We start from the raw sequence: 24,654 nt of genomic DNA, 5'->3' as shown, positions 1-24,654 counted from the left end.
GAATGCACCTCTTAAATATTTTGGAGCATAAGTTTCTTTCTACAATTATAGTACTAGATGTGCACAATCTGCATTTCCTTATTGGTTACTGGATAAGGGTGGGACCTGATAGCTCCACCTCCATTCAATGCAAATTAGGTGCTTGCTTGAGAGTGATCACATGGTTTCATCTCACCCATGATGCTATTATTTTCCCGCCCCCTCCCGGTGACGTCAACAGAAGTGCTCCACAAAATCTCGCGATGGTTTCCATGCATGCTCACCTGTGGTGCAACCTTCTTGGTGAATTTGAGGAAGGGACAAAAAGTAATTCAAGGTTGTAGCTCCCGATTCCTCCACAGGTAACTTTTGTCTCAGAGCCTCTCTCAGGGGCAAATCGACTAAGGGGCCCCCAAACCTCATTCTGCCTTCCCATTGGTCAGTTTGTTATGCATGCAAATGAGTAGAGGGCTTCGTCACTTCCTGGTATAAATCGAGCGCCATTTTCTCTCTGTCCTCACTCTCCCTCTTTGCTTGTATGTGCTCTGCTGTTGGTCAGGCGCGGAGTGGCTCTCGGGGGGTGGGGGGGGATGCACGAGCCCACTCGGCTCCACTGAGGTGCCGCTTCCCGGCGGGAAACCAGAGCGCGGGCCGGAACCAGTGAGGAGGAGGAGAGCGGCGAGCGTGTGAAGAAGCGTGCTGCTGCTGCTGCTGCGGCGGCGGGAGAAGGGCAGCGCTCCCTCTCCCAGCGCGCACCGGTAGGTGCAGTCCTGACCTCTCCTAGCCAGGAAGCAGCCGCGCGGCCGCCCCGGGAAAGGGGGAGGAGGAGGAGGGCGCTGGAGATGCTTCTGCCCACTGAGGGGGAGGGAGTCTTATCTGGAAAACAATTGCAAACCTGCACGGCGCCGGGCGGAGGATTCCCGCCCCCGGGAGGGCGGGCGTTCGCCCGGCACAGCGCCGGCTAATGCTGCTGCTGCTGCTGCTGCAAAACCGCCTGCTTGGTCTCCTCAGGTGCCCCTGGAATAGCTGCAACCGGAGCTCCCACTAGTTCCCCCTTCTACTAACTTTCCTGTGAGACGCGTGTGTGCAGCGCACGCTGCTGGTCTTGTGCCCGCCCCGTGCCCTCTATTATTAGGTAACAAAGGGGGCGCGGAGGCCGCGGCGGGGGTCCCTGATTCCAAGAGTGGGCGGGGAGGAAGGGGAATCGGTGGAGAGAGCTGCATGGGCTGAACCGCCCCCCCCCCCCCCCAGATGTTTATGTGCAGAAACTAGGACTTTATTTTGTGGAGGGGGGGAAGGAGGGGCTGTGCAGGGTTCTTGTGATGTTTTTGGTGCGTTGGTTTCTTGACTGTTCGTGATAGGGAGGAGGGGTGCTTTTTAAATTTACTCTCTGGTTTTCGCTGGATTGCTGTTCGTGCTGGAAACGGACCAACTACTCCCCCTAGGGTGTTGGGGATGTGATGTCCGAACCTAGTCTCCTTCCGGAAAAAAGCTTTCCCCTGTACTACCCTAACCGTTGCGCTCCTAGACCGATTCGTTTCCCGCTTCCCTCCCCGCACACATCACAACTTGGAGCATTTGTAACTTCGGCTCTGAGTGACTGCGCTGTCTGTGGACAGATGTGGTTTTACTTTCATTATATCTTGATATTTGGGGGGGGGGGTAGGGTATTCAACATGAAGCATCTGAGATTTTACTTTGTGATGCCGATGGCAAGAAGGGTAAAATGTAAATTCCTTTTTTTAAGGGGGCGTGTTTTAAAAATATTCTCCACCTACCCCGTAGGGCACTTGCTCTTTTGAGCTTGAGAGAGACTTCCTTGTTTGGAATTTGGTTACTAAAGTTGAAGCTTGGAGATTTTCAGTAGTCAGCACCACAAAACAAAATCGGTGAACTTACAAATATTTTGTAGAATATTCTTAACTTACAAATCATTTCATTCTGAACCGTTTTCATGGAGTTCATGCTAGTCATTACAGAACAAAGGCAGTAAGATACGCATTTGTTGACCTGCATCTGAAGTAGTGTGGCTGCCAAGTTAACACGTTTGGATATCTAGAAATAGAGATCTGAAAACAAGGGTTCTCTGAAGTTTGTCAACTTTGACATTTGTGTTATTCAGAGTGCCACTGGCTTATAAATGGAACAGAATAAAAAGAGAAACCCAGCCAATGAGAAAGTCAAGGTAGATAGAAATGTACTTGGAAGTTCTAGAAGGGAGTTTAACCAAATCAAAACTCCACTGTATTAAGTTATCTGATTTTTGTACTTTCACAAGTGTGTGTGGTATTGGATTTCAGCAAAGCTTTTGATACTATCCCACATAAGTTTGTTAATAAACAGCAACTTGGAATTTGGGCCCCAAAGTTTGGACTCTATTAGAAATCTGTTGCTGGATAGACAACAGCTTGGTGCTAAATGTAATTCACTGAAAAAAAAGAAAAATCTGCAGGTGACACTAAGATCTACCACAGAGTTGGACAATTCCTGAGAGAGAAGACATTTTGAGATGTGATCTAAGAGAGCTTGTAGTGGTCAAGTGCTTTGCAATTAAGATTATGGATATAAATATTTAAAAAGTTAACGTGTTTAAACATTTATGGGAAAGTTTAGCCACAGGCCTGAGTCCCTGGAGCTTGACTTTGAGGCTGTATAATGCTGGCAGTGGAACTTGGTTCTGCTCCCAAGCTCTCTGCTGTTTGTGAGCCACCTGTCTGGGGCTGGGGGCTGTAGGTAATGTAGCACCACTAATTGTTGAGTAATTCTTGATATTGGAACCTCCAACTGTATAACGGTATTTATGACGTTATTGTTAATTACTCGGGCTAGGGTCAGACTTCAGAACCTCAATCCTTGCAGTTTTCCTGGGAGACCAGATTCTATGTGCAGACATGTGCCTGTGCCTCTGTACATGGAAGAGCCACCTGCATTTGCTGATGTTCCCCACTCCCTCGCTCTTTGGCAAGCAAACTCCCTGAATTGGCTGATAGTAGTCTAGCCTGCCCCATGGCTATGAGAGCCTCACAGCCTGTTGGGAAAGGGCAAATCAGCCAGGAAGTACCAAAGTCAGCTGTAGACCTGAGAGTTCTCTGTCCCTGTAGTAAATAGTGCCAGCTAATATTAAGCATAGAAAATTTGCCATACAGGGTCAGACCAAAGGTCTATCAAGCCCAGTATCCTGTTTCCAACAGTGGGGTAGATTCCATGTTGCTTAGCCCAGGGCTAAGAAGTGGATTTCTGCAACTCCACCTTAATAATGGTTTATGGCCTTTTCCTCTAGGAACTTGTCCAAACCTCTCTTAAATGTAGCTACAGTAATAGGTTTCACCACATCTTCTGGCAATAAATTCCAGAGCATAATTGAGTAAAAACACATTTTCTCTTATTTAGTTTTAAATATCACCTAAGTAAATTCATTGTATCCCCTAAGTCTTTGCACTCTTGTAAAGAGTAAATATCCAATTTGCATTTACTCATTACATTCATTTTATAGACCTCTATCATATCTCCTTTCAGTTGTCTTTTCTCCAGGCTAAAGAATCCTAACCTCCTCTAACCTTTCCTCATAGAGGAATCGTTTTATCCCCTTTATCATTTTGGTTGTCCTTGTCTGTACTTCTCTAATTCTGGGGTTTTTTTGGGTTTTTTTATACGACCAGAATGCGCACAGTATTCAAGATGAGGTCGTGCCATGGAGCAATAGAGTCATTGATATTCTTTTATTCTCCATTCCTTTCCTAATAATTCCTAGCATTCTTTTTGCTTTCTTGGGTGCTACTGCACACTGAGCAGAAGATTTCAACATAACAACGATGCCTAGATCCTTTACCTGAATGGTGACTCTTAATGTGGATCCTTCCATTGTGTAGCAATAATTTGGGTTACTAAGTTCATCATTTTGCACTTGTCCACATTTAATTTAATTTTCCATTTGCATACCCAGTCTCCCAGTTTTGCAGGGTCCTCTTGCAATATCTCACAATTCTCTTGTGATTGAACTACTCTGAATAATTTTGTCATCTACAAATTTGATCACATCACTGTTTCCATTTCCAGGTTGTTTACAAATATAGTAAAAAGCAGCAATTCCAGAAGAAATCCTTGGGGGCACTCCAATATTCACCTTTCTCCACAGGGAAAATTTATCTACTGTTTTTCTTTTCTTTTTTTTTTTTTAAACACTTTATGTATAAAACAAACATATCAAGTTATATACTAGAACTCATATACAGTAACATGTCACTTAAGTACCCTGGTGTTGCATCACAAATAAGTGTTTGGTTTGATATCAACTCTCACTCTTTAATATTGCAACCCCCCCCCCCCCCCCCCTTTTTATCACACAACAGCAAATACAGATACGTCTGTCTCCATATACTTCCAGTATGGTCTCCACCTGTTGTAAACAGCTTAACCAGTTTGCAGTCCATAATAGGACACTGTCCCCCATCCCATTACTTTTTCTTTTATTTATACATAATTGCAAACAGTACACGTCATATCAAGTTCAAGCATAAACCGTGACTCGTGAGTACAAAAAATCAAAATAAAGTGTACAGTGTTGTGTCCCGTCCCCTGACGTACTGAATAGTTCTTATAAAACAGAAGGGGGCCAATGCAAAACAGTGCGCTCAGCCAAGCTCACTGTTTAACTTGCATTTGGATGCACATTTTGGAGGTGCGTCCTTGGCCTCTTATGCTATAAGGGGATTAACACCTCCAACGTGCCGCAAAACTAATAGCGCTCATCACATGCAAATAAATGCAGTATTCACCCCACATGCAAAAAGTGTCCAATCCGCACATTTTTATGCTCAGAAATTAACACCTGCCCAGAGGAGCCCCAAAAACTTCAGAAAAACAAAAAGTACTGCTTTTCTGTACATACTTCGACTTAATGTCGTGGTGATATGAAGTTGGTGGAACAAAGTTTAAAATTACAAAAACAAAATTTTTTTTAAAGTGACGGTTAGGTTAAGGAAAAGGATGCTCAGTTAATGAGCGTCCATTTTCTGAACCCACGGCTATGCACCGGTTAGGAAAACGGATGCTGATAAATTCAGCGTCTGTTTTCTCAATCTGCTGACAGCCGACCTCTCCTGGGTGCCTGCTGCCAAGGAGGCACTAGGGGCACATAATCAACCCTAGCACCTCCTTGGCAGCGTGACCCCTAATTTTAAATATTGCATGGTGCCCCCAGGATAGGTTCCTCGGCGTGCGTTAGGAAAGTGGGCTTTCAGTGCACTTTTATTGCATTAGCCCCAAGATATCTCATTTACCTTCCCCCTATAGACTTGTTGCAAAATACTCAGAGCATTTGAACTTTGAACTCATCTCCAGTGTGCTCCAGATTCGTGATTACACCACACAACAATTCTCATCATTATAATGCTTGTATTTATGATTTCTGACAGATTATCAGTGAAAGGTTGCCAAATCTGTGCCACCATTGATTGTCTAGACGTGGCCATAGATTTCTTTGAAAGGTATTCAAAAACCAATAATTGTACCATCTTTCTTTCCCAGTAAACCCATAAACTATACTCTGTCTGGCCCTATCCAGACAGAGTATAGTTTTCTTAGCAGTTAGCCCCTCCTTATCTCTAAACAGCTTCTGGGACTTAACTTTGGGGTTACCGGTGCACATATAACAAATAGCCAAAATTTCGGGTCATGTGGTAAAGGGAAATTCAGAATATTAGAACAGTGTTGGATTATAGCCCTCCAGAAAGCAGCAATTATTGAACATTTCCAAAAGCCATGTAAATCACTATTCTTTTCTCCACATTTGGGACAGTGAGGTGACTGACATAAGTTCACTCTAAATGCCCTATTGGGTGCCAAGTAAAGTTGCCAAATTTTAAATTGTTTCTCTCAGAACTACATTTTTGGAAATTTCAGGAGCATGTTTAATATATTTGAGCTCTGCATAGGTTAGCAGAGTTTCCGGCCACTGAGTCCATCGCACTAATAGTTGTGGAAACATATCTTGTTCTGGTAGAGTACGGCGTGCTTTTGAGAAAGCCGCACACGAAGGTTTCATGACCTTATTTCCCCACATAATTTCCTCCAGTTACTCCAGAAAAACAAGCTCTGGATTTTTGTCTAGGAAGCTCAAAAGGTCAGCTGTAAATAAGCATAAAAATCCTTACCCGGGAGCTGATATTTGTGTTGCAGCTCTTGAAGCTATGCAACATATTAGTGTTCCCCATGAACATTTGTTTAAAACTGTGTAAACCCTGTTTATGCCATTCTTTAAAAACTGCATTCTCCATACCTGGGATAAAATGAGGATTTTCACCAATGGTCAAGTATGCAGTGAACCTTCCCTTCCCATGAGCTTGCTGACAAGGTGACACAATCTGGAAGGATTGTATGTTTGGAAGTATGCTAGCTTCTGATTGGATAATAGATAGAAGTCATCAAAACATTTTTTTGGAAACAATCTATGGGAGAGAAAAAGGGATATGCCCAAAATCCAATTTCTAATATGCCGGAGCATATGGGCTAAATTTATAATGCTGTAAATTGGGATAGTTTAAGCCCCCAAACAAATGAGTTTCATCAAAATTGGTAAGGAAAGCCTGGCCCTCGCTCCATGCCATAAGAAGTATGACAGACTTTTATTAAACGCCCTTAACACTCTCTCTTGGATAACCAAATAGGGAGCATCTTAGGAAGAACTGCCATTTTTATCAGGTGGATCCTCCCAATAAGGGGTAATGGAAGGGAGTTCCATTGTTCTACCTTTCTCCTGGGTCCATGAGGAAAACAAGAATATCATCGTCAAAAGCCACAACTTTGAACGAGGTGTGTCCAATATCTAATCCTGGGATAAATTTATCACTTTGAATTTTCCTAAGCAAGGGGTCTATGGCCATAATATATAGAAGGGGTGATAGTGGCACCCTTGCCGCACTTCTCTGCAAACTGAAAATGCACTGGATCATCCTCCGTTTGCTGGGATATGTGAGAGGCTTATGATATTGTTAACTCTATTGCCTTACTGTATTTCCTAAAAATCCAAACCATCTGAGAACCAAAAACATGTAAGACCATGAAATTCTATCAAACCTTTTCTGCATCAAATCCCACTGCCAACACTGGGATCCTTTTAGCTTGCAGTCCGAATTGGCAGTGGTCAATTTAGACTATATGGGTTCTGGCTCTCCCTCCCTTTAACAAACACAACCTGTTCAGAGGATATAATCCCGGGAAGCACCAAGCTTAACCTGTCTGTTAATACTTTAGCATAAATTAAGTCAAAAGTAAGGAGATAGGTCTCTTCCTGGTTTGGCTAGAACAGTGTTATATGCTGTATTGCACCCCTCTCCAGTGCCTGCATATAAAAACTCTGCATTGGTTCTACAATGTGATCTTCTAGAATTTTGTAATCATACGAAAATCCATCTGGGCCAGGGGCTTTGTTTGATTTACTGTCATTTAATTATCCTCAAAAGTTCTGAATGGTTAATTAATCTGTTAAGAGATGCCAGCAGAGCATCAGAAATACAAGGCAAAGAAAGATCTTGAAAAAGTCTTCTTCAGATGCTCCCCCCAGTTCTATCCTCCAAGTAACATGATTCATAAAAGGAACACAGTCTCACAAATTTCAAGGCGTTTTCATAGCCCAGGTACCATTTGGGGGTTTTCAACTTTTCTGTGTAAGTCTTCCCATGCCAAACCTTTACCTCATTTGCTAGCAACATTCCTGTTTTATTTCCATACCGAAAGAAATTACGTTGGGATTTTTGTAGCTTTCTTTGTATTCTTTGGAGACAAGCATTTAGGCTTTCTAATGTTAACTGGTAATCTTTTCTAGTATCTGCTAATAGTTGAGAAATCATTCTTTCCTTAGCCAACTTCAGCTTCTCCTCCCTGTAAGATCACAGAAAGTAGGATTAAATGGACAATTTTCTCAGTGGAAGGGAGTGGGCAGTGGAGTACCTCAGGGATCTGTATTAGGACCCTTACTTTTCAATATACTTACTTTTCAATAAACTTGAACGGCAAAGTTTTTATGGAAAAGGACAGCTACTCCCCCTTTCTACCTTTTTGCCTATGAATAATATCAAGAATCAACCCACTCTCCTTCAGTTATTTACTTTCTAAAGCTGATAGGGTGAGTTTCCTGAATACATGCTACATCTGCTTTTGTTTCTTTTTTTAAGTTCTTGTAAAAACTTTGCTTGTCTTAATGGGGGGGAGTACCTGATCCATTCACATTTAAATAAATTAACCTGCGAGAATCACCCATCCAATCAACTGCTCTACTTTCTGATGGGCCCCTCAGCCTAGACCCTCATAATTTGCTAACCAGAGACTGCACGAGTACTGGAGGTGAGATGTCCCAAATCTGTTCCATGCCAGTTTCTCCTTAGCAACAGTAAGTTGCCCTATTGTTTCAGGTTCCACTGCATAACACGAGGTCTTTAAACCCTTCCCTCCCTTCCCCTAATTCACAAATCCCACAACACACCATTCGTGTGATTGTGAAGGTCATATAATATGTGAGCAGGCACCACCCTGCCCCTCCAAAATCAAACTCCCTGTAAGGCATCCAAACTGATAAACATTGTATCCCACAGCGCTGTATTCTGCGTTGCTCAGTTTGATGCAGCACAATTAACCTCAGGAACATTGTCAATAATATCAAAGTGCCAGCGAAAGTAAATAAAGCAACACTTAAACAATATTTTCTCCATGTGTTCCCCTCTTTTAATTGAATTAAGGTCCCATCAGGAGCTTAAGCAGAATCTTTATACTTTATAAAATGCTGTTTGGAAAGCTCCTAGGGTCATCTCTAGCATGACCCTAATCGAACATTCGCGTTCCACCTAGGCCAGATTACTGCAGGCTAAACTGCCGTGCTTGGTGACCATTTTCGAGTTACGTTTTCTCTGACAAAGACCCACTCTGCCGTCATATCGGCCAGGTAAAAGAAATCTGCCTTGCTAATCTACCCTGGAGTTCGGGCTGCAAGCTTCACGTGCATCAGGCACCCAACCGAACACCACCTGGACATAGTTTGACTTAGTGCTTGCTCAGATGCCACCCAAATTCCTCACACTGGATATGCCTGGTATCAGTTGCAGAGAAGAAAAAAAGGGCTGCTTGTCGCGAGTTTCTCATGATGCGGGTGCTAGCTGTTCATTGGATAACTTTATTAGCAATGCTTGAGGGAGACAATAAAAGGGAGAAAATGATAACTCTGTCAAACTTTACAGCTTTTAGAAGTAGAAAAGCCAAAAATCCTTGGAATTAAGGTAAGCCATCGGTAAAGGATTTAGCAGAGATGGGGTCCTCAAACATGAGCTTTCCCACTATGCCTGATCCGCAAACGAGTGGGGAATTTATAGCATAAACTTCTGATTTTTTTTTCTTTTTTTCTACAAGCAAAGCACAAAGTGAGCTGAACTCCTTGCAGCACTTGGCTAATTTAACTGAATAATCCTTGGGGGGGAAAAAACCATACCTGTTTTCCTTGGTACTTCACCTCCCGAATTTTATGGTAAGCTTGTGAAGTTTGCTGCTTATGTGCCCGGCTAAGAAATTTTAGCAATTATGATTTGGGGAGGCTCCTTCCCAGCCTTTTTGCTGCCCCAAACGATGTGCTCTTTCTGTGTTCAGAGAACCTTCTAGCTCGATAAGTTAAGGACTTCTGGGATCCTGCTTTCCAGGAACACCTCAATATTGTGGTCTTCAACCACTTCAGGTATGCCTACCAGACAGATGTTCTTTCGCCGGGATCTATTTTCAAGATCCTCTTGTGCAGCAACTTCTTTTTCTAGCACTGCTATTTTCCCAGCCACGGCGTTCAAGTCGTCCCTGAGTCATGAAATCCTGCCTTTAGCCCATCTCAAGCCGCGGAGTTATTTCTGCAACAGAATCTTTAAGCGCCGATATTTGTGCCCAAAATACCTTGTAATCTAGCATCCAGTGCTTCTATCGCTGCTTTCGTAACTTTCATATTGAGAGTTTCCATGGCCTGCATGTTCAGAGAGGGCTCGCATCCTTTCTCTGAGTTGGCGGCCATTTTCGACCTGAATTCCCTTTGACTTGTTTCTCTGTTTTTGCACTCTTCGCAGGCATAGTCGTCTGATTTCTACGTAAAAGAAACAATGGACATAGACTTTTTCCTTGTTTCAGAATCTAAATAAAAAAAACTGCAGATGCCGGCAGATTTAGACGATAGAAGGGGGATGGTGCCTGGAGCCTCTTATCAGCACGTCTGAACAGGCTCACGGCATCACGTGACATCCCCATGACCTTTTTAATTTCTTAAGTCTCATAAGGGACTTTGTCAATTGCTTTCTGGAGCTACAGAAACACTATATCAACTGGCTCACCTTTATCCATATGTATGTTTATGCCTTCAAAAAATGTAGCAGATTTGTGAGGCAAGACTTCTTTGGCTAAATCCATGTTGGCTTTATGCCATTAAGCTATTCCTATCTAATATGTTCAGTAGTTTTGCTCATTATGGTAACTTCTACCATTTTGCCTGGCACAGACGTCACTCGCTGGTCTGTAGTTTCCAGGATCAGGCAGCCCTTGATCCCTTTTTAAAAATTGGACTAAACTGTAAGACTTTATTAGTTAACCCTTGAACTCTTTAATATTTTACTTACAGGTCGATACTCTAAGGCCGCGGTAGAGTGCGGCAGTGCCTGGCGCACCCTCGTTCCCCGCACGCACGGTTCTCTTCACCTACCACTCGATACTCTCTTCTAATTGCATGCAAATGCATGCCGCGTCTGCGAAGTGTTAGGGAAGCGTTAGGCCCGCGCAACCCATTTTACTGTATAGAGCGCCTATACAGTAACCTGGGTGCTCGGGCCTAACGCTTCACGGCCACGCTGGTATCTGTCATTTCAAATGTCATTTGAAATGATAGATACCAGGAAGTCGGGATTGCCGTCCCCTCTCCCCTCCTCCCGAAGCAAAAAAAAAGTGAAAAAAAAAAAGTTGCGAGAGAGAGAGGGGAGAGGACGGCAATCCTACGCTCGGTGACTTTTGCAGCCCCCTTCCTCCCGAAGCAGGGCGCGAAAAGCGCGAAGCAACTTACTTTTGCAGCCCCCTCCGGACATCGGACGACCTCTCCTGCCTCCAGCTGCTCGCGAAGATGGACGCCTGCACGGCCGCTGAAGACGTGACGTCACATGCCTGACGCCAAACGTCGTGACGTCACGTCTTCAGCGGCCGTGCAGGCGTCCATCTTCGCGAGCAGCTGGAGGCAGGAGAGGTCGTCCGATGTCCGGAGGGGGCTGCAAAAGTAAGTCGCTTTGCCGCTTTACACTGCCAGTCCCTTCTTCCCTCCTCCCGGAGCAAGGCTGCTTTTCGCGCCCTGCTTCGGGAGGAGGGGAAGGGGAACTGGCACGGGGGAAGCCACGATGTCCGGAGGGGGGGCTGCAAAAGTAAGTCGCCGAGCGTAGGATTGCCGTCCTCTCCCCCCTCTCTCTCTTGCAACTTTTTTTTTTTCGTGCTTTTTTTTCTTCGGGAGGAGGGGGGAGGACTGGGGCTGCCCCGGAGGCCAGCATCCATGGACACGGCCAGGGCAGGTGAGAGGGGGCTGGGGGAAAGCTTGCCGTCTACCCTTACCCCTGCCTCTAACGCAGGGGTAGGGGTAGGCGGTAAGTTAGCAGGTTAAACGCAGGGCAAAATGGCAGCGATAGTCGGGGAGCGCGTTACAGTATCGGAGGGGAATAGCTAATTCCTTCATTATACAGCTAATTCGTTCATTTACATATCATATACATGCTGCGTGCGGAAAGGGTTATGCGTCTGTTTTAAGAAGCGCTAAGGACGCGTGAAACTGGAGACTGGATCGCCTTACGCATCCGAATTGTGCGCTCCCAGCACGTTACAGACGGGAAATCTTCAACCGCACGTTACAGTATCGACCTGATAGTTAAGATTCAGTGTTAAAGTGCAGAGTAAATACGTTTGGGATGCAGAAATGAGGGAGTTGTACAGTAGGGACACCAGACCATATATCTAAAGTAGTAAAACAATGTGATAAGGCAGCAGTCAGGAGGACACTTCAGGTACGTAGGGATGAGTATAACCCAGGGGTGACCAACTCCAGTTCTAGAGCTGCAAAAGGGTCTGATTTTCAGGATATCCACAGTGAATATGCATGAAATGGCTTTGCCTTACTGCCTCCATGTTTGTTTCTCTTCAGGACCAGAGTTAGCTACTGTTGGCATAACCAGTAAAAACAAGTTGGTAGCGCCATATTCTTTTTCTGGATTACAGAATTTCCAAATGCTTTATTTGTTGGTGCTGGCACGGCTGAATATAGTTACAAATACTTCTGGTTTTTTCCTCTGGCTAGTTTGTGTAAACATCCATCTGCACCATTCACTCTCTCTCTCTTACTGTTCCTTCACCTGTGGTAGCAAACTTTTGTGTACAGAGACAGATGGACTTGGACTCTGCTTGATGCATTGTTTACTGCTACCACAAAGAATGTATAAAAAAGTTAATGCGTCTGTACAGGTCTGTCTCTACAGGAGATTTTCTATAGAATGTGCCTGATTCTGGAAGCTGTAGTTTCAGAAGGATGTAGAGTGGAGGCAATCCACAGAGGCTACCAAAATGGTGCATGGTCTACGCTGAAAGCCCCGAGAGCGGAGACTGGATGGTCGTAGTAGACACGCAAATACCTCAGAGGAGTAAATAAGGTTTCAAGCAAAACTTTTTTAGGAAAGAATGCTTTTAGGACAGGTGTTTTCAACCTAGTCTTTGAGACATACTGAGCCAGTCAGGTTTTCAGGATATCCATATAAGCGAGGCAGTGTATATGTAATATACTCAAGCATATTCATTAGGGGTATCCCGAAAACCTGGTGTGTTGGCAGCTCTTGAGAACTGGAAAGGAATAACGCTGCTCTAGAACAAGAGGGTAAGAGTAGACTAGTAGGAACTTTGTGGTAAAGATGATGGGTGCAAGGAAAAGCCTCCAGTGGAAACCTTGGAGAGAAAAAGTGACAGAATTTGGAAAAAAAAAACAAAACTTAGTAAAGCTGTAAAAGAGAGAAGAAAGCTAAAGATCAACTGTGGTCTAGGGCTTTGCACCAGGAAGGAATTTGGGAAGACTACATGAGCCTTATAGTCTTTATCTGCTGTGATGTTTTATGTTAAGTAAGCAGGGCCTTAGTCTCACCTTGACACCTATGGGTTTCAGTGATTTTGGTGTACTTAAAAAGGTTAGAACTAATTGTTTTGACATTGCAACCAAAGGAATACTGATAGAAGAAGCTTTTTTGCTGATGGGAGAGCAGGGCTTCAGAATTGGTTTGCGGGGGAAAGGTGTATGTTTAAAGCTTGCAAAAGAAATTGAGGATCAAATTCTTTACATGCCGGAGTTAATATTGATGAGATGCATTTTATGCACCACCTTCATTGCATATAAATGCATCATATATCTTTTGAGGCTATCCTGAACACCCAACTGGCTTGTAGTATTCAAACCAGAGTTTCCTAGTGTGTAGCCAGATGGACTCAGGACCGGTGGGTATTGAGTTGCCTAAGGAAGATAGTTTCAGGAGTTGAATGAATCTGCAAAAATCTTGCAAAAGTAAACTCTTTTTTTGGCATAGGCAGGTGTGACCTTTTTGCTGGAAAACTACTTGATAGTAACTGATGTTTGATTTTTCCAGTCAGTTTTCACATATAGGCTGTTACCCAAATTAGCAGTTTGGAGGACAATTTTTCACAGTAAGTCAATTAGGGTTTTACATCAAGCAAGTAATTAACCAAGACTTTGACGCTTAACGATTTAGATTTTTTCAAGTCCTGATTCAGGTCCATGTCAGATTTAATAGTACCTTAAATTTTACATGTGTATTAAATCCAATTTAACATCTCACTCATTATTCAACATTAACAGCCCAGCATTAAATGCAGACAGCTGTCCAGCAGCAAGATAGTGAAGGCCATGCAGTCTTTTACGCTGACATGTCACATGTATTATCTGCCTGTTAATGAGAGGTTGTACATAGTCACCTGCAGCAGAGTTCCTGGCTCTCAAAGAATGAATGAATCTGATCTCTCGAGGCTAGAGTGGCAGACTGAGGAGCTGAAGCAGAAGTATACAGAGGAGACTCTGTGACATAGTGGTCCCAACTCTAGTTTGGTTTGGAGTAGTAAGGTCACCTGAAAGAAGGCGCATAGCTTAGTGTGGCAGGGAGTTATCCTGTTGCTAGGATTTGCCTTCGAGGTGATGGTTTATCCCCTCATACCACAAAAGCCTCTCCAGGGTCATGTGCCCAGGACTGCCATTGTAACTGGTGATTCAGTCATTAGGAATGTGGGTGGTTGGGTGTGAGATTTTGTCTGGTAACTTGCCTGCCTGGTGCAAAGGTGGGAAAACTCATGTCACCTAAATGAGATTTTTAGAGTGCTAGGGAGGAGCTGGCTATTGTGGTACATGCCGGTACCAACAAAATAGAAAGTTGCAAGGAGTTTCTGGAAGCCAAAACCTCCATGGTAGCATTCTCAGAAATGCTCCTAGTTCGACACACAAAACCCCCAGAGGCAGGCAGAGCTCTGGACTTTCAGTGCATGGATGAGACAATGGTGCAGGCAAGAGGGTTTTAGATTTGTTAGGAACTGGGGAACATTTTGGGGGGAGGGAGCCTGTTCTGATGAGATGGGCTCCATTTTAACCTGGCTATTGTTGCTGACATTTGAAAAGGAGTGTGCAGCTTTTAAGCTAGATCATGAGAGAAAGCCAATAGTCACTTAGGAGCACATGGTTTGGATGGAGTTGTCTTCTGGACTTAACAAAGATTTGGACAAATTCCTGGAGAAGAAGTCAAACTGTTATTAACCAAGTAGACTTAAGAAATAGCCACTACTTATCACTGTATGATAGCAGCATTGGGATCTTGCCAGGTACTTGCAACCTGGACTGACAATTGTTGGAAACAGGGTATTGGGCTTGATGGACCCTTGGTGTGATCCAATATGGCAAGTTCTTACGTTCTAATAGAGAGGTGGTGGTAAAGGCTGAGGTGGCTGAACTGGATTTAAATACACATCGGACAAATCATTCTAAAGTACCGGTCTCCACTCAGGAGGATGTTGAGGAGATACCCACACTCATAGTAAATCTTTGAAGGAGATTTCTTTCATGTTTCTATGATTTGGAGCAATTAAAGCAAATAAACTGTAAGATGTAATAGAGCAACTTGACAAACTAAAGATTAACAAATCACAAGGACCGGATGGTATTCACCTCTAGGTTTTAAAATCTTGTATATGAAATTGCAGAATTTGGCAAGCCCCAGTGTGTTGTGAGCGGAGGCTGTTCCACTCGTGGTAAAGATGGAGCAGGCCCCGGTGAGTGTGTATGTAAGACTGCAAACCTCTGGGGGGTGAAAGAGTATGGTGATTGGGTGTGGGTGCCTATGCTATGGGATTGTGAAGAAGTGTGTATGTGTGAGAGATTGGAAGCTGATGTGTTTTGAAAAAGGGATTGTGTAATGTGAGGGTGTGTAAGAGAGCCTGTGTGAAGGGGTGTAGTGGGGCGTGAGCGAGAGAGGGAGACAGTGCAGGGATGTGAGACATTAGCCTATGTAGGGTGTATGCATGAGAGAGGGAGCTTGTATGGGGGGGGGGTGTGTATATGCACTAGAGAGAGGAAGCCTGTGTATGTATTTGAGTGAGGGGTCAAATTCTGGAGTGGAGATAGTGGAAGGGGATTGAGCCTAGAGGAGGGGGGGGAGAGTGGCAGGTGAAAGAGTTGTGGCTTGAGAGGGCAAATTGAAAGGGGGCTGGCAGGGAGAGGGTGGAAGACACTTACTGTGAACTTCTAGGGAAATTCTGCTCAAAATATTTAAAACTCTGTTTCTTTAAGTGAGAGATTCTGTATTACAATTTAAATTACTTAAACTATCATGCATATTGTTTTGATCAATATAAATTATGCATAATTTTGCATAATTTTAAGTTTTTGTGCTTAGAATTCCCTGAGGAATATACTGTGGGCTGGCCAGTTTTTTTTTTTTTGTTTTTTTTTATGGAGAGGTAAATAGTGGAGCACCCCAAGAATCTGTGATGGTGCTGTTCAACATTTACATAAATTAATCTGGAAAAGGGGAGCGGTGCGTGAGCTGATCGCATTTGTAGAGGACATAAAATTAACATGAGCAGAACGAGGTACTGCAAAAAGATGTTGCAAGCCTAGGGACCTGGACATCTAAATGAGAGATTAAATTTAATGCAAACAAGTACAAAGTGATGCACTTAAGAGAAAAAATCCTAACTGTCAGGCTGATGCAATATCAGGCACATGTGCAGCTGAATGCGCGGTTGGAGGTGCATTTTGAATTTGCTAGACTTGCACCCGATGCAATACCGCGGGATTAGCTTGTCCAAACCAAGCGCGTAGCTAATGGCGCTCATCACGTGTAAATGCATGTTGATGAAGCTATTAGCTAGTACGCCCATGCGCTGAACGGGCGTACTAGCTAATAGCGTGTGTTTACACTCAAAAATTGCCAGTCCCAGAGCTGGTGTTAAGTTTTGGAGGTGCCACCATGCACTTTTGTGGTTCCTTGGGGGAACCACAGAAGCAGCCAAAAAAAAAAAAAATCTTTAAAGTGGTTAGGTTAGAAAAAGGCTCTAAATTTACGAGCATCCATTTTCCTAACTTGCGGACAGCCAATTTTCGCACTTGATGCCATGGATGCATAACTTATCCCTAGTGTCTTTTTTTTTTTTTTAGCGCAGCAGCTCCTATTGCATAGAGTGCCCAGGAGAGGTGATTGTGCGCGTTTAAAAAAAAAAAAAAAAAAAAAAAAAAGTGTCCAGTTTGGATGCACATTTTTTAGCAAGATTGTATAGCATCAGCCCTGTGTAAATATGCAATTCCGGGTTCTGAATTGGGAGCCGCCACCCAGGAAAAGGATCTTGAAGCCATTGTGGATAGCATATTAAAATCCTCAGCTGTGTGTGGTGGTCAAAGAAGCAAATGGAATATAGGAATTATTTGGAACGGAGGCTAATCATTCAAATCATGTTGCAACTGCACTTTGAGCGTGTTGGGTGCGCAGTTAATGGTCATCTAGGGCCCCTGCTCACCATCCATGCTGCTTGGAAGGTCTGCAAAATCTTCCTCTTCCTGCAGGATTTGCTGGTTCCTGTGGGACTGCTGCAGGAGACCAGGGAAATCCTCTGCTGTGCTGTGATGAGGCGCTACCCAGCTGTAGCCTGTTCTCTCTATCCTGCCCCCCCCTCCCCGCGCTGCATGCTATAACATCAGGTATGCATGTTGATTTTATGGTGAGGAGGAGAGCAGCACCACATCAGGCCGTGTTGTCCTCCTCCTCCTCCTCTGCTGCTTGGGCTTGTCTGCTGGACATGATGCCCTGCGATTGAAAGAAGCAGCTGAGCCTGAGGGGCAGAGGAGGAGGATGGGGCTCAGCCTGCTGCCACTCCCCCCCCCCCCCCCCCCCCCCAGCTTGACCAGTGTGGGCAGTGTATGGGGAGGAAATCTGTTAAGAGAAACTGGGGAGGTAGTGTTCCTGGATTTCTTCTCTGCCTGCCTTATTTTTGTGATTCCGTATTAAGCCTATGATTGTTTTATGTAAAATTATAATTGTTACTTATTCTCATTCAAATAAAACACAATGGCAATTATAGCCAGAAAAAAAAATCATTGGCTTAATAGGTAACCACAAAAATGAAGAAATGAGTCAAAGAAAAATAATCCTGGCGCACACAGCCCCCCCCCTCCCCATTTAACTTATTCAAGTTGCTGTAACAAGTACAAGGGGGAAGGTGGTGTGTCTGTGTGGGGGGGGGAGGTGAGGAGCAAAATAAGGGAAAGAGGGAGATGCTGAAGGGGTTGTGAGGAAAGAGGGGATGTGGGGGGGGGGGGTGTTGGGACTGGGGAAGCCTGGCTATGTGTATGGTGGACTGTAAGAGAGGGACGAGAGTAAGGGGTGGGAGGGGGTGATAAGTGTAGGGACCCTAGATTTGGGATGTGAGGGGGAGCAGGTCTAGATACAGGAAAAAACCCAGACCGATGCCTTGGAAAGAAGATTTATTCAAATAGAACGAGGCATCGGTCTTGTTTTTTTTTTTTTCACATCCATGGCTACCCTAGAGAGACTACCGCTTTGCTTTGTGGGTCCTTCCTTATCTAGATACAGGAAAGAAACTTCCTCTCTCTTCTCTGGATCCCCCCCCCCCCCCCAAAGATCTTTCGTCCTCTATCCCATCCCTGATTTTTTTTTGTCCTAATCCTATACCCTTTTTCCTCTTCCCTCTCATACTGTCTTTATCCTCCCTCCCCTCTGTGCCTCTGTCCCGTATCCCTCTACATTTCTTGCCCCAGATCTCGTCTTTTTTCTCTTTGAGATCCCCTCTCCCTGTTCCTAGATCCCTTCCTCTTATTTCTCTCCAGCCCCAATCACTAAGCTCCCTTTTCCTTTAATAATTTATTTGGTAGTTTAACTGGACACATATGTCAATCTCTTTGCATATTAAGCTTTTTTTACTTTATAAATGTATAGAATTATGCAAATTTACTAACTCCAATCTCAAAAAACATATAGCAAAAATTGAAAAAGATAGAGGCAACAATAAAAGGGATGGAACGGCCTCTTTCGAGAAGGCAAAACAGGTTAGAGCCCTTCAGCTTGGAGAAGACGGCTAATAGGAGTTGAAAAAATGAGTGAGAGTGGAATAAATGAATAGGGAAGGGTTGGTTTATAAAAGACTAATGGACTTTCCTTGAAAGTAAGTTTTTTGTGTTTTTTTTTTTTTTTTTAAGATTGGTATCTTTTTCATCCTATTCACAATCCAGCTGTGGAATTTCTTGCCAAAGGGTTGTGGTCAAGGCATCTAGCACCCTTAGGCTTAAAAGGGGGTTTGGACAAGCTCCTGGAGGAAAAGTTCATAAACCATTATTAGCCAGGTAGACTTCGGGGAAAGCCATTGCTTATCCCTGGGAATGAGCATTTATGAATGGATCTTCTGGTTTACTCCCTGGTGACCCAGACTGACCACTGAGACAGGATGCTGGGCTCGGTGAATCTTTGGTCTTTTCCAGCATGGCAAAGCTTACTTTATGTAACTTTGCATAGTGTTTGGTTGAATTAGTACATTTAACCCTGAATGAAATTGCAGTGGACGCTTACCCACGTCCCTCCGCCCCCAAAAGAGAAGAAAATCTTGAATAATTAAGAGCAAAAGTAAAACCCATCCTAGAAGCACAGTCCAGATGTATTCCACAAATTAAGAAAGGTGGAAAGAAGGCAAAATAATCACTGGCATGGTTAAAAGGGGAGGTGAAAGAAGCTATTTTAGCCAAAAGATCTTTCTTCAAAAATTGGAAGAAGGATCCAACAGAAGAAAATAGGATAATGCATAAGCGTTGGCAAGTTAAATATAAGACATTGATAAGAGAGAATTTGAAAAGAAGTTGGCCGAAGAGACATAAATTCACAGTAAAAACTTTTAAAAATATATCCAAAGCAGAAAGCCTCTGAGGGAGTCAGTTGGACCATTAGATGATCAAAGGTTTAAAGGGGCACTTAAAGAAGATAAGGCCATCACGGAAAGATTAAATGATTTCTTTGCTTCGGTGTTTACTGAAGAGTATGTTGGGGAGGTACCCGTACTGGAGAAGGCTTTCATGGGTAATGATTCAGATGGACTGAACCAAATCACGGTGAACCTTAGAAGATGTGGTAGGCCTGATTTACTACTCTTCAGTTTGTCAATCACCTGGACCAGATGGTATACACCCCAGAGTTCTGAAGGAACTAAATAATGAAATTTCAGACGTTAGTAAAAATTTGTAACCTATAATTAAAATCATCCATTGTACCTGAAGACTAGAGGATAGCAAATGTAACCCCCATATTTAAAAAGGGCTCCAGGGGCGATCTGGGAAACTACAGACCGGTTAGCCTGACTTCAGTTCCAGGAAAAATAGTGGAAAGTGTTCTAAACATCAAAATCACAGAACATATAGAAAGACATGGTTTAATGGAACAAAGTCAGCATGGCTTTACCTAAGGCAAGTCTTGACTTTTTTTGAAGGAGTTAATAAACATATGGATAAAGGTGAACTGGTAGATGTAGTGTACTTGGATTTTCAGAAGGCATTTGATAAAATTCCTCATGAGAGGCTTCTAGGAAAAGTCCATAAAAAGGTGTATAGTCTTTTTTTTTTTTTTTTCTATCCTGAAATGTTGCTATAAAAGTCAAGTGAATTGAAACACCTTTTTTATTTTGGATGAGCAATATATCTTTGAGTGGCATTTAAAAGCCTTTTGAGTATATAAAACATCACTGAAATTGAAGGTTGAAAAGAAAAAGAATGTAAAGGTCTACTAACCTGATTTAAATACAAAATAAATAAATAAATCTGGTAACCTAATAACGTTGGAGTTGTGATTTTTTTTGGAGCTCTTTTCCATAGATGCTGGTCTACTTGCACCCATTTGTTGTGTTGAATTTGATTAGTTGGGTATCTTTTTATTTTGTTCTTTTTTATAAACTGGCAGTTATCTGGGGGTCTGTAAGGTGCAGGGAGCAAGTAGACAAGTCAGCCTGCATGAAGTTCTCTCTCTCGAGCAAGTTCTCAAACAAAATCCTAGTTCCAAAAGTTTGCAGCTTTTTATATGTCCTTTAGCCTTATAAAGGTACTTCATTAGTTTTCTCAGAATCAGTTGTAGTCTCCTGTTTGATCATTTGGTTACTTACTGACCAAACCTGGTCTGATCTTCTTTATTCATTCTGGTCCACTGAGCTGCTGGATTTCTGGTTAGTTAATAAAGCCTCCAAATAGAATTGTTGGTACTGTCTGTCAGATCAATTTAAAACCTCTCGCCAATTGGCAAAGAATGAAAGTGGAGCTCTAAAGCAGAAACAGGAATGCATGGAAGACCTAAAAAGCATTTCAGTAGTGTGCCACATCTGTGGGCTGGGGCTATTGGGTGGTAGCATTATGGTTATATTTGTCCTGCCTTATCAAACCCGAAGTATTGCCCCAAAGCAGCTTACACCAGATTTAAAATCACAATTCATAAAATATTTCATGTACAATTCAATAATGATTAAATGGTAAAATCAAAATATAACACACATCCTTATCTCCACCCCCTTTCACAAGGGGTAAGGATGAAAACTAACAAACCTGTTTCCACACTTTAAAAATAAAAAAAAAGGTTCAGATATGACCTTCAAATAATGAACTCTGCAGGCTTACTAAAGTGCACACTAAGCTTTAGACTGGAAATGTGTTGGCAGGATTTCATTCTGATGTATTGAATAAGGGAACTTTTGTAAAGCTAAGAAAAAAAAATACTCTTATTGAAGATCAATGTATATTGACCTGTTTTCTTTTTTTCTCAAGTCAGCATTTTCTTTAAGGAACAATATGTTCAGTATTTAGTGAAAAATATTGTTAAATGTAAGTTTCTACTTGATTTGCTCTTTTTTTTTTTTTTGGAAACTTACTAAACAGTGTTCTTGGCAAAAGCAATTTAGATTGCAGGTATCATATTCTGTTACTGGACTGACACACTGTAAGCACTGACATATTGGGAATCCAGCAAAAGCCATGCATGCCTTTTATGAAGAGGGTTGTTGTAATTGGAGGAACTGAGGTTTGCAAACCTCAGTCAGACCAAAGAAAATGTGGGCAATCGATTTGTTTGACTTTGGGGGAGGTTACTTGCAGACTATAACTGGCTTATCTGTGCTCTTAGTATAATTGGGAGCCAGAATTATTTCAAGGAGGTAACAAATTGGAAATATCTTTTGGGTTTGTAAGGAGTTTCTTCAGAAGCACTTAATTTTTTCTTTAGTGTTAATTCTTACTGACTGCAAACATCTTGATACAAGAAGTGATAACATGGCTTACAGTAAAGAGATCATGAAGAAAATACACATAAGAACATGCCATACTGGGTCAGACCAAGGGTCCATCAAGCCCAGCATCCTGTTTCCAACAGTGGCCAATCCAGGCCATAAGAACCTGGCAAGTGCCCAAAAACTGTCTATTCCGTATTATCGTTGCTAGTAATAGCAGTGGCTATTTTCTACGTCAACTCAATTAATAGCAGGTAATGGGCTTCTCCAAGAACGTATCCAATTCTTTTTTAAACACAGCTACACTAACTGCACTAACCACATCCTCTGGAATTTGTTGCCAGAGTTTAATTGTGCGTTGAGTGAAAAAGAACTTTCTACAATTAGTTTTAAATGTGCCACACGCTAACTTCATGGAGTGCCCCCTAGTCTTTCTACTATCCGAAAGAGTAAATAACCGATTCACATCTACCCATTCTAGACCTCTCATGATTTTAAACATCTCTATCATATACCCCCTCAGCCGTCTCTTCTCCAAGCTGAAAATTCCTAACCTCTTTAGTCTTTCCTCATAGGGGAGCTGTTCCATTCCCCTTATCATTTTGGTAGCCCATCTCTGTACCTTCTCAATCGCAATTATCTTTTTTGAGATGCAGCGACCAGAATTGTACACAGTATTCAAGGTGCGGTCTCACCATGGAGCGATAGAGGCATTATGACATTTTCCATTTTATTCACCATTCCCTTTCTAATAATTCCCAACATTCTGTTTGCTTTTTTGACTGCCGCAGCACACTGAACCGATTTCAATGTGTTATCTACTATGATGCCTAGATCTCCTTCTTGGGTGGTAGCAACTAATATGGAACCTAACATTGTGTAACTGTAGCATGGGTTATTTTTCCCTGTATGCATCACCTTGTACTTATCCACATTAAATTTCATCTGCCATTTTGATGCTGAATTTTCCAGTCTCACAAGGTCTTCTGCAATTTATCACAATCTGCTTGTGATTTAACTACTCTGAACAAATGTGTCATCTGCAAATTTGATTCTCACTCGTATTTCTTTCCAGATCATTATAAATGTATTGAAAAGTAAGGGTCCCAATACAGATCCCTGAGGCACTCCACTGCCCATTCCCTTCCACTGAGAATATTGTCCATTTAATCCTACTGTTTCCTGTCTTTTAGCCAGTTTGTAATCCATGAAAGGACATCACCACCTATCCCATGACTTTTTACTTTTCCTAGAAGCCTCTCATGAGGAACTTTGTCAAATGCCTTTTGAAAATCCAAGTTAACTACATTTACCGGTTCACCTTTATCCACATGTTTAACTCCTTCACGAATTTTAAATGGGCTGCTATAGAAGAAATCTGAAGAAGGGATTTGGTCTTAAGTAGGAGGAGGTAGAAAAACTTGGTAGAAAACTTTGCTAATGGAAAACAAAATTTGCTTGTGAGATTTTGGTAGTAAATTAGCTAATGCAGTACTGGATGGTGATAGTTAAAAAGAGACAAAAGCAGAGTTGGAGTCAATAACACCCAAAAATGGCCAAGATCTGGAAATGCTGATGACACAACAGGTACTGTTCTGAGTGGATTAAGCTTAGGTTCATTTTTCTTCCTTTCAAGCTAGTTGAAAATCTTCTAGGCCATTGGTCTTCTGAGGTCCTTCCTTCTGTGTTTGGGCTGGATGGGTGTGCCTCTTATTTCCCTGATCAATAAGGGGTAAGACAACTTCCAAAGATTTCCTTTCCTGGTCAGTCCAGTTTACCCAGATTCACAGAACCCATCTGTGTTCCACTCCTGTCATGCCTGTGGGTAGTTTTGAGTGACCCTCCCATACAAACTTTCACCTGGAATGGGGAAGATGTTAAAGATGGCAGTGATTAACAGGAGTGTGATAAAAGAATGGATTTTTGAAGGATTACGAGTAAATTGGCAGATCAGTATTGTACTTTGGCACTTTTGTTTTGTTATGCATTTTGTGTGAAAACGTATTGGAGAGTGGGTTTGGGAGCTACACATGTCTATATGCTTATTTTTCATGATGTATGTAATCAGCTTTGATCTGGCTTGCTGCAAAAGGTGGAGTATACATTTTTATATTAAGACAATGTGGGAGATTCTGCATCCATTATGGAATGGGGCCTGAAACTTTGGAACTTAAATCCTTGCTGTGTGAAGATGGCGTTTCATATATTGCGAATACTGAGTTTATAGACCTGGAAGGTAGCAACAGCAGAAGGTGACGTTATAGCACCTTCTGAAGTTGGTACTGTTGCTTCATTGAATCAGTGGTTCAGCAAGTTGATGAAATGCATCTAAAGGATCCTTCCTTTTTCTAAATAGCCTTCTCTGAGATGCATGAACATGTCTCTGTGCCCACACTAGCCGCCTCCTCCCCTCCTCCCCTCCCCCCAACTTTTTGACTCTTCAGATAACTAGAGAGAGGCATAGATTGAATGAATAATCTTCCTAATTGCAGCTGTGGCTGTGATGCTGTCTGCAAATATAATCTGTCGCAACCATTTATAACCTTTTGTTCCTGACTGAAGGGTAAACAGAAAGATGGTATGTCTTCAGGCTGTTGAAGGCTGAATGAAAGGGGAGTAGTGTCAAAGTATGCAGATAGGTTAAACTGGCTACCTAAGCATAAAGTAGAGTTAAGTACTGGTATCTCCACTTCTATAAAGCTTGTTTTCCATAGATAAGTAGGGATGAATTAGCCATGATCTGTTGGTAACATCTGGCGGTACTGAACAGATCTCTCTAAGGTAATAGAGCTTTGAGCTGTTCTGAACATGTGCGGGAGATCCCACTCTGGCATTTCC

The 24,654-nt window shown here is 42.7% G+C and overlaps 1 protein-coding gene across 2 annotated transcripts in view; it reads left to right on the top strand.

Annotated features, from left to right (window-relative positions):
- The first annotated feature begins 484 nt into the window (after nt 1–484).
- ADNP2 (ADNP homeobox 2) overlaps nt 485–24,654 on the top strand; it is a 104,626-nt gene continuing 80,456 nt past the window's right edge. Inside the window, exon 1 of one of the 2 annotated variants that reach the window (XM_029590799.1) lies at nt 485–737. The gene's annotated coding sequence lies outside the window, so the exon portion shown is untranslated. Of the gene's footprint in view, nt 738–1,013; nt 1,115–24,654 lie in introns of those variants that run through there. The other variant, XM_029590800.1, reaches the window with a different exon arrangement.

This window comes from Rhinatrema bivittatum, chromosome 2 (genome assembly GCF_901001135.1).
Source record: "Rhinatrema bivittatum chromosome 2, aRhiBiv1.1, whole genome shotgun sequence".
Classification (NCBI taxonomy): Eukaryota; Metazoa; Chordata; class Amphibia; order Gymnophiona; family Rhinatrematidae; genus Rhinatrema; species Rhinatrema bivittatum.
Note: the sequence above shows the minus strand (reverse complement) of the source record. Positions and strands in the feature narration are given on the sequence as shown.